This window comes from Mustela nigripes, chromosome 2, assembly GCF_022355385.1.
Source record: "Mustela nigripes isolate SB6536 chromosome 2, MUSNIG.SB6536, whole genome shotgun sequence".
Lineage (NCBI taxonomy): Eukaryota > Metazoa > Chordata > Mammalia > Carnivora > Mustelidae > Mustela > Mustela nigripes.
The window spans coordinates 65547196-65553777 of NC_081558.1; positions in this window are offsets into that span (position 1 = coordinate 65547196).

Sequence of the window (6582 nt, forward strand, 5' to 3'; positions counted from 1 at the left end):
GTGTTAAAGTCCCCTACTATTATTGTATTATTGTTGATGTGTTTCTTTGATTTTGTTATTAATTGCTTTATATAGTTGGCTGCTCCCACGTTGGGGGCATTTGGATTCATGAAGTTGTCATAAAGGTCACAAGAGCCCCCAAGCAAAACATCATCTAGTCACCAGCAGCTTCCTGCAATTTGGTTTTGCGGGGGGTGGGGAAACACTGAGTAAATACAAGAAGGCAGAAGACTTCCAGTTGCCAGGTTAAGCAGCAAGAAAAATAGTCTCTATTTTGCTTTGCATCTAAATTGATTTTATCAGATGGAATTCTGATTGTTAAGTACCGTATTTTGTGATAGTTTATCTGATATCTGGAAACAAGCCTCCCCCACCTCTTTCTATAGTTGTTTCCCCTCCATTTACGCACCTAATATAATGCTAGACTGTCCTGAGCCTGTTGCTACACACTGATGATTTTTTTTTTAAGGTAGTGCATAAGACACAGTAATAGTTATGACCAGTGGCCTCCAGAACAATTTTAACATGTACATCTACCAGTAAAACAACCTCCCACTCACATAAAATAAGTTCCAACCTCCAATCCACGTCTGGTTTAAATTATCAACATTTGCTAGTGTACTGATAAAACACTCATATTTTTTAATATCTTATTTATTTATTTATTTATTTATTTTTTGAGAAAGAGACAGTGAGGCAGAGGGGAGGGTCAGAGGAAGAGGGAGAAGCTGACTTGGGATTTGATCCCATGATCCTGGGATCATGACCTGAGCCAAAGGCAGACACTTAACTGACTGAGCCACCCAGGCGTCCAGAACATTCATATTTATAAAATAAACACAGAAGTAGAAATGTTAAAAAATAAAAATCAATACCAACAGAAATGTGGTTTTTTCTCAGTGCCTCTCATCAGAGGATCTCACAAGACCCTGGGGAACAGGCTCTTCTCTTGGCACCTGCTTATTAGAAAGACGTTACATTGGTCAAGCACATTGTAAGTTTTGGAGACCATGAGGCCTCACTTGTCATGATTTTTCTTGGCATCTCTTGAAGGATCTGGAAGGGATGCTTGTGCCTCGTTGGCATTCAGTTTTGTTGAGAAGAGATTCCAAGTATATACCAAATTTGCACTGCCGGAAGAGAGGATGGATTGTAGAAGATCGGTCTTAATGTCCTCAGTTCTGCTGGACTTGCCTTTTAGAAAGAAGACGTACAGTTAGATATCTGATGACAGGTGAGTGAATGGTTTTATTTTCAGAACCATTGCCTTTCTATGGCAACAGTTTGCTTTACCCAGAAAAGTTCCAACCGCAGTTCCTTTTTAATTTGCTTTAACTTCAAAATCCAGGAAAGTATATTTCAGAAGACATCATTTGTCTGTCTAGTAGATAAAGAATGTCATTAAATCTGCCATATTCCTTTTACTCTCTAGCTCTCTTAAAAAGCAGGGAAGGGGTGACAGTAAAGACACTCAAACTGACAATAATTCATAAGGTCTTTCTTCACCAGGAAATAATTTGGTAGCTTCTAGATTATTTTTAGTCATATAAATAATTTCTCTTTTTATTAAGGCAGACATCTATTTTAGTCATCTGTGACAAACTAGATGTCTGCTTCCTCAGTCCATAAAAACAGACTTCTTTGTTCAGTCTTAGAAGCAGCAAAGCCACACAGATGTCTTTAAAAGAATAAAGCTTAAAAAGTAAAAAGTCCAAACCTAATGTGCCTTGATTCTGCATTGGGTGATTCATTCACTCATCGGTTCCTAATTTTGAGCACCAACGCATGTCAAACCCTGTGCTACTTTCCAATTAAGCATTAACCTTTGAGCATAAGGATAAAAACAGTCTAGCTGTAATAGAAGTAATTTACCCAAATACAGAAAAAGGAAATACACTGAGTGACTTAAACCTCTATCATTGCCTTCTGCTTGTATGTGCCAGATATGTTTCCTTTTTATGTTTAACCACAGGAAACACTAACGGCACATGCTCTACTCAGTCCCTGTCTCCTTCGCCAAGAACACACGGGAAGACTGGAGAAACAGAGGATTAGAACAGTCAATCTGAAAGTTCAGAAAGTGAAACCTTCATTTTCTACATTCTATAAAACCTAGTCCTTTCATGTGTACAATAGAGCTCACAGGGGGATTTCCTCTCCAGAATCAGCTAGAAAAGGGGGAGCAGACCCTCCTGCAATAGCTTCCAGCCTCTCATTTGATTTCTGCACATTTCTGCGACTCTTTCTAATCTCTATAAAGGTTAGTTTCCCAAAAACTTTTCAGGAAATTGGAAGGAAACAGCCTATTTGAACTCTAATTCACTCATTAATGAAATGCATATTGGAGACATACTAAGTCAGTCTGTGAACTAGAACATAACTATATGCTACCATCAACATGTACATACTTATATGGAGGAAACAGCAGAATTCAGGAAGAGAATGATGTCTATTATTATTTATTTTAAAATACATACATTAGTTTTTTTTTCTAATTTTTTTTTTAATCAGAAAGCTTTCAAAACAGAAGTAGAAAATCCAAAAGAAACAACAAAGCAAAATAAAACAAAACAAAAACCTCCTGGAAAAATGAAGCAAGGTTGCAGGATACAAAGTGCATTAATTTGCTAGGACTTCCTCAACAAAATATCACAGACTGGGTGGTTAAACAGCAGAAACTTATGTTTTTTTTTACAGTTTTGGAGGCCTGGAGTCTAAGATGAAGGTGTTGGCAGGATTGGTTTCTTCTGAGGCTTCTCTCCTGGTTTGTAGATAGCCACATTCTCCCAGTGTCCTCACGAGTTCTCACGTGTCATTTCCTCTGTGCCTTTCCTCATATATCTCAGCGTGTCCAAATCTCGTCTTCATCTAAGTGCCTTTAAAGAGATAATTAAGTTAAAATAAAGATCTGTGCCTGGCTTTTATCATTTATGAATACATTTTGAAAACCTATTAATAGTAGTAGATACCAGTATATCACACTTACTAAGGCTGAATATAATCTTGTTCGGATGTATTATATTTTATTCAACTAGTACCCTATAGGTTATATTAATGTTGGTTTTTTTTAACTGTTGAAGGCTATATTCCATTTCATGGTACAGTTTTGCAAGAATATTCCTAGGGCTAACTCTAGTAATGGAATTGTTGGGTAAAAGGGTGTATGCATTTAAAACTTAGATATTGGGGCCCCTGAGTGGCTCAGTGGGTTAAAGCCTCTGCCTTTGGCTCCAGGGTCCTGGGATCGAGCCCCACAGTGGGCTTCTGCTCAGCATGGAGCCTGCTTCCTCCTCTCTCTCTGCCTTCCTCTCTGCCTACTTGTGATCTCTGTCTGTCAAATAAAGAAAATCTTTAAAAAAAAATCAAATACTTAGATATTGCCACACTGCACTCCAAAATGGTATAGTTTGGACTTTAGCATATGGAAGTGCCTATATTCCAAGACTCTTGTTGGAATTAGTATTATCAATTATATTTGTTTTTTTCCAATTTGATAAGTATAAATGCTAATTTTATTTTTATTCATTTAATATGTGAGGCTGAGTATTTTTATATTTATTAGAAGTTTATCTTACTTTCTGTAAAATTACTCAATTTATGACTGAAATATTTGTTTTTAGTAATTTTTATAAGATTATTCCACATATTATAAAATTTTGTGAAGTTTACTTTGATTTTCCATATTACCCTGTCTTTGCCATGGCTTGGTTTTTAATTTTTACAGTTAGTTTTACCAACATTTCCTTTATAAATTCAGGATTTTTTTTGCAATCCATGTTTTCTTACAATATTTCTAAGGTTTTAGTTTTACACACTCACACAATTAATAGATCTCAAATTTATACTGAGACCGAAGTAGCCATCCAGGTTTTCCCCCAAAAGTCAACTCCTTTTTTGCAGAGCTTTTTTTTTTTTTTTTTTAACTACTCTGTGTTTTCCCATTGAATAAGATGTCATCTTTATCATATGTAACATATCCATGTCTACCTGGATGAATATTTTCTAGATTTTGGATATTGCTCCACTGAACATGTTGATTTTTTTTTTTATTTTGAAGAATCATCACAGCAATTTTATATGTGTACTTCTCAAAAAATATCATTTTATAAAGTTTTCCTCAAAACATCTCACTGGTATTCTAATTTGGATGACACAGGCTTCATAGATAAATTGTAGAAGATAATATCTTTATAGTATTAAGACTTTCTATCCAGGAATCAATTCTGACCATTTTTCTAAATCTTCTCTTGTAATCCTCAGAAGAGTTTTAAAGTTCCCTTCATGTAAACCCTGAATATTTCTTGTTCCTTTAAAAAAATCTTTTTCTTGTAAATGGGATATTTCCTTCATTATATTTTGTTTATAGGTGGTATATAAGAAAAGTAATGATTTTAATATGAATTTCACATCCAGGGAATTTTCAGAATTTTCTTTTTTATTTCTCATAGTGTTTCAGACAATTCCCATGAGTTCTAAGAGTATACAACCGTATCATTTGCAAATAAAAGTAATCTAATGTCCTCTATTCTCACTTTCACGGATGTTTTTCTGCCGCATAAGCTGCATTAGCTAACACTTTAAGAGCCACAGTGCTGCTGATGATTGTCATCCTCTTGACTTTACTTTGTACTTAGAGCACATGAGCAACATTTGTCAGGATGCGCCGCCCTCTCCCCACCTACTTTTCCCTTTGCATTGCTTACGGGGAGGAAATATCATTGGGAACATCCCCATGCTTTGAGTACTTCTGCACTTTTCTCCTTCTTTCTCTTGTTAATGCTTTTTAAGGATTGTATGTGAAGTTTTGCCACTCCATGACTGTGGCTGATGCAGCAGTAAGATATCTACTTCTTTTCATATTTCTCAAGATACACAGAGTGGGACTCTGACCCAACTTCTCCCTCTCTCTCATGTCAGAAATGTCATCCTGATATTACTGACATGTGCCAGATACTTCACGGGGGTTTTATATCTACTGGCACATTTAATTCTCACAACAAACCTTAGGGAGAGTCTTTATTAACCCTAATCTACTGAGGAAGCTTTGAAAACAACTTGTCTTAAGTTATACAGTTAATTAGTAGCAGAGACAGGACTTGAAGCCACACTTCTCTGTCTCCAAGGTCCTCACTCTTACTGCTACATTTCCTTATAGCTCAATAAGGCTGAAACAAGGGAGGTTCAAAGCTTTGGGTGAATATAGAAGGAGAGCTCAATTCTGCCTGAGGAGGGTCAAGAAGTGATGCTCTTGCTCCTAAGAATCAGCACTGAAAAGGATGAACACAAAATTGATTTGCCACCATGATCCAAGAAATACATGCCCACCCCACAGGAGAAGTAAGCACATCACAGCCTCACAATAGGCCTTGATTGATTTCCCTCTGGGGCCCAGGCAGTTCCTCATGTTATAGCTTGGTCAATTATTTTCAAGTCCAGGCTTACTTGCCTTAAGAGTGGGCACATGCTCAACAAGGTTCTTTAGTGAGGAAAAAAAGAAAAAAAGAGCTTGTTTTTACCTGAGGAAACCTAATTCAAGTTTTGAACTCATTCCTTCTTTTAAGCAGTTTCTATTGTAAACCCAATTCTGTGGTGGGATTTATTGAAGCACAGAACAGAAAAGACATTTGCTCAGAAGTAACTCAGGGATACAATGTGGATTAGAACTTGGAAAAAATAATAAATCATAAAGCTACTGAGTCCTGAAAACACTGAGCCATACTTGAAAGTAGACTGAGATTTGAACAGGTAACTTATTGCTAAAAGCACATGAATATGTGAAGAATTATATCTAAATTACATCCCATCTCAGCAGTTTTATTTAGCAACTAATTTTTCTCTTAACTCTCTTCAACCCTATTAAAGGAAACATTAGCATCTTCTTTCACTCTTTTATAGATGAATAAATAGAGACTAATTGGATTTATAGGAGTCATTCTGGAAATAACTAAAGGCCTATAATTGGAATGGATAATTCCTGATCAAAGGGTCCTTCAATTCCTTGGTTGAGAGTTGCATTATATCATGTCTTGTTATGAGGATACTGTGAGCCTGAGGTTCATCAGGGACATTTTTCTGTTTTCTCTTCATCATCCAGCCTCTGGATCTTCTGCTCATCTAACATCAGCTACTTTCACAAGGGGTCAAGACAGCCCTAGAACAAAAGTTGGAAACTGGAGAACCTCACCATAACACCTACAAAAGGTCACATAATCAATTGTACATTTACTGGCAAGAAAATTCAGTGGTTATTTATAGACCACTTCATCTGCCCTGGCCTATGTACAAGACTTGTTTCCTTGAAGGCAAGTTTGGCACATGTTCTTCTGTCACAGAACATGTGCTATAATGTGGGTAAATGTTGTGCTGATAATGCAGTTAGAGAACTAACAACACAGAATAATAGGAATACAAACATGTCATAAAGAGCGTAATTTGGGGCTAAAATAAAAGACATCAAGGTGTCTGACATAGGAGTTACAAAGAATATCCGCAATGTTGGGGTTTGCCTGTATAACATCAAGTATTTTTATTCATTTTATTTTTTCCTGGAAGAGTAAAACTCTGAATGACCAGTGTATTTAT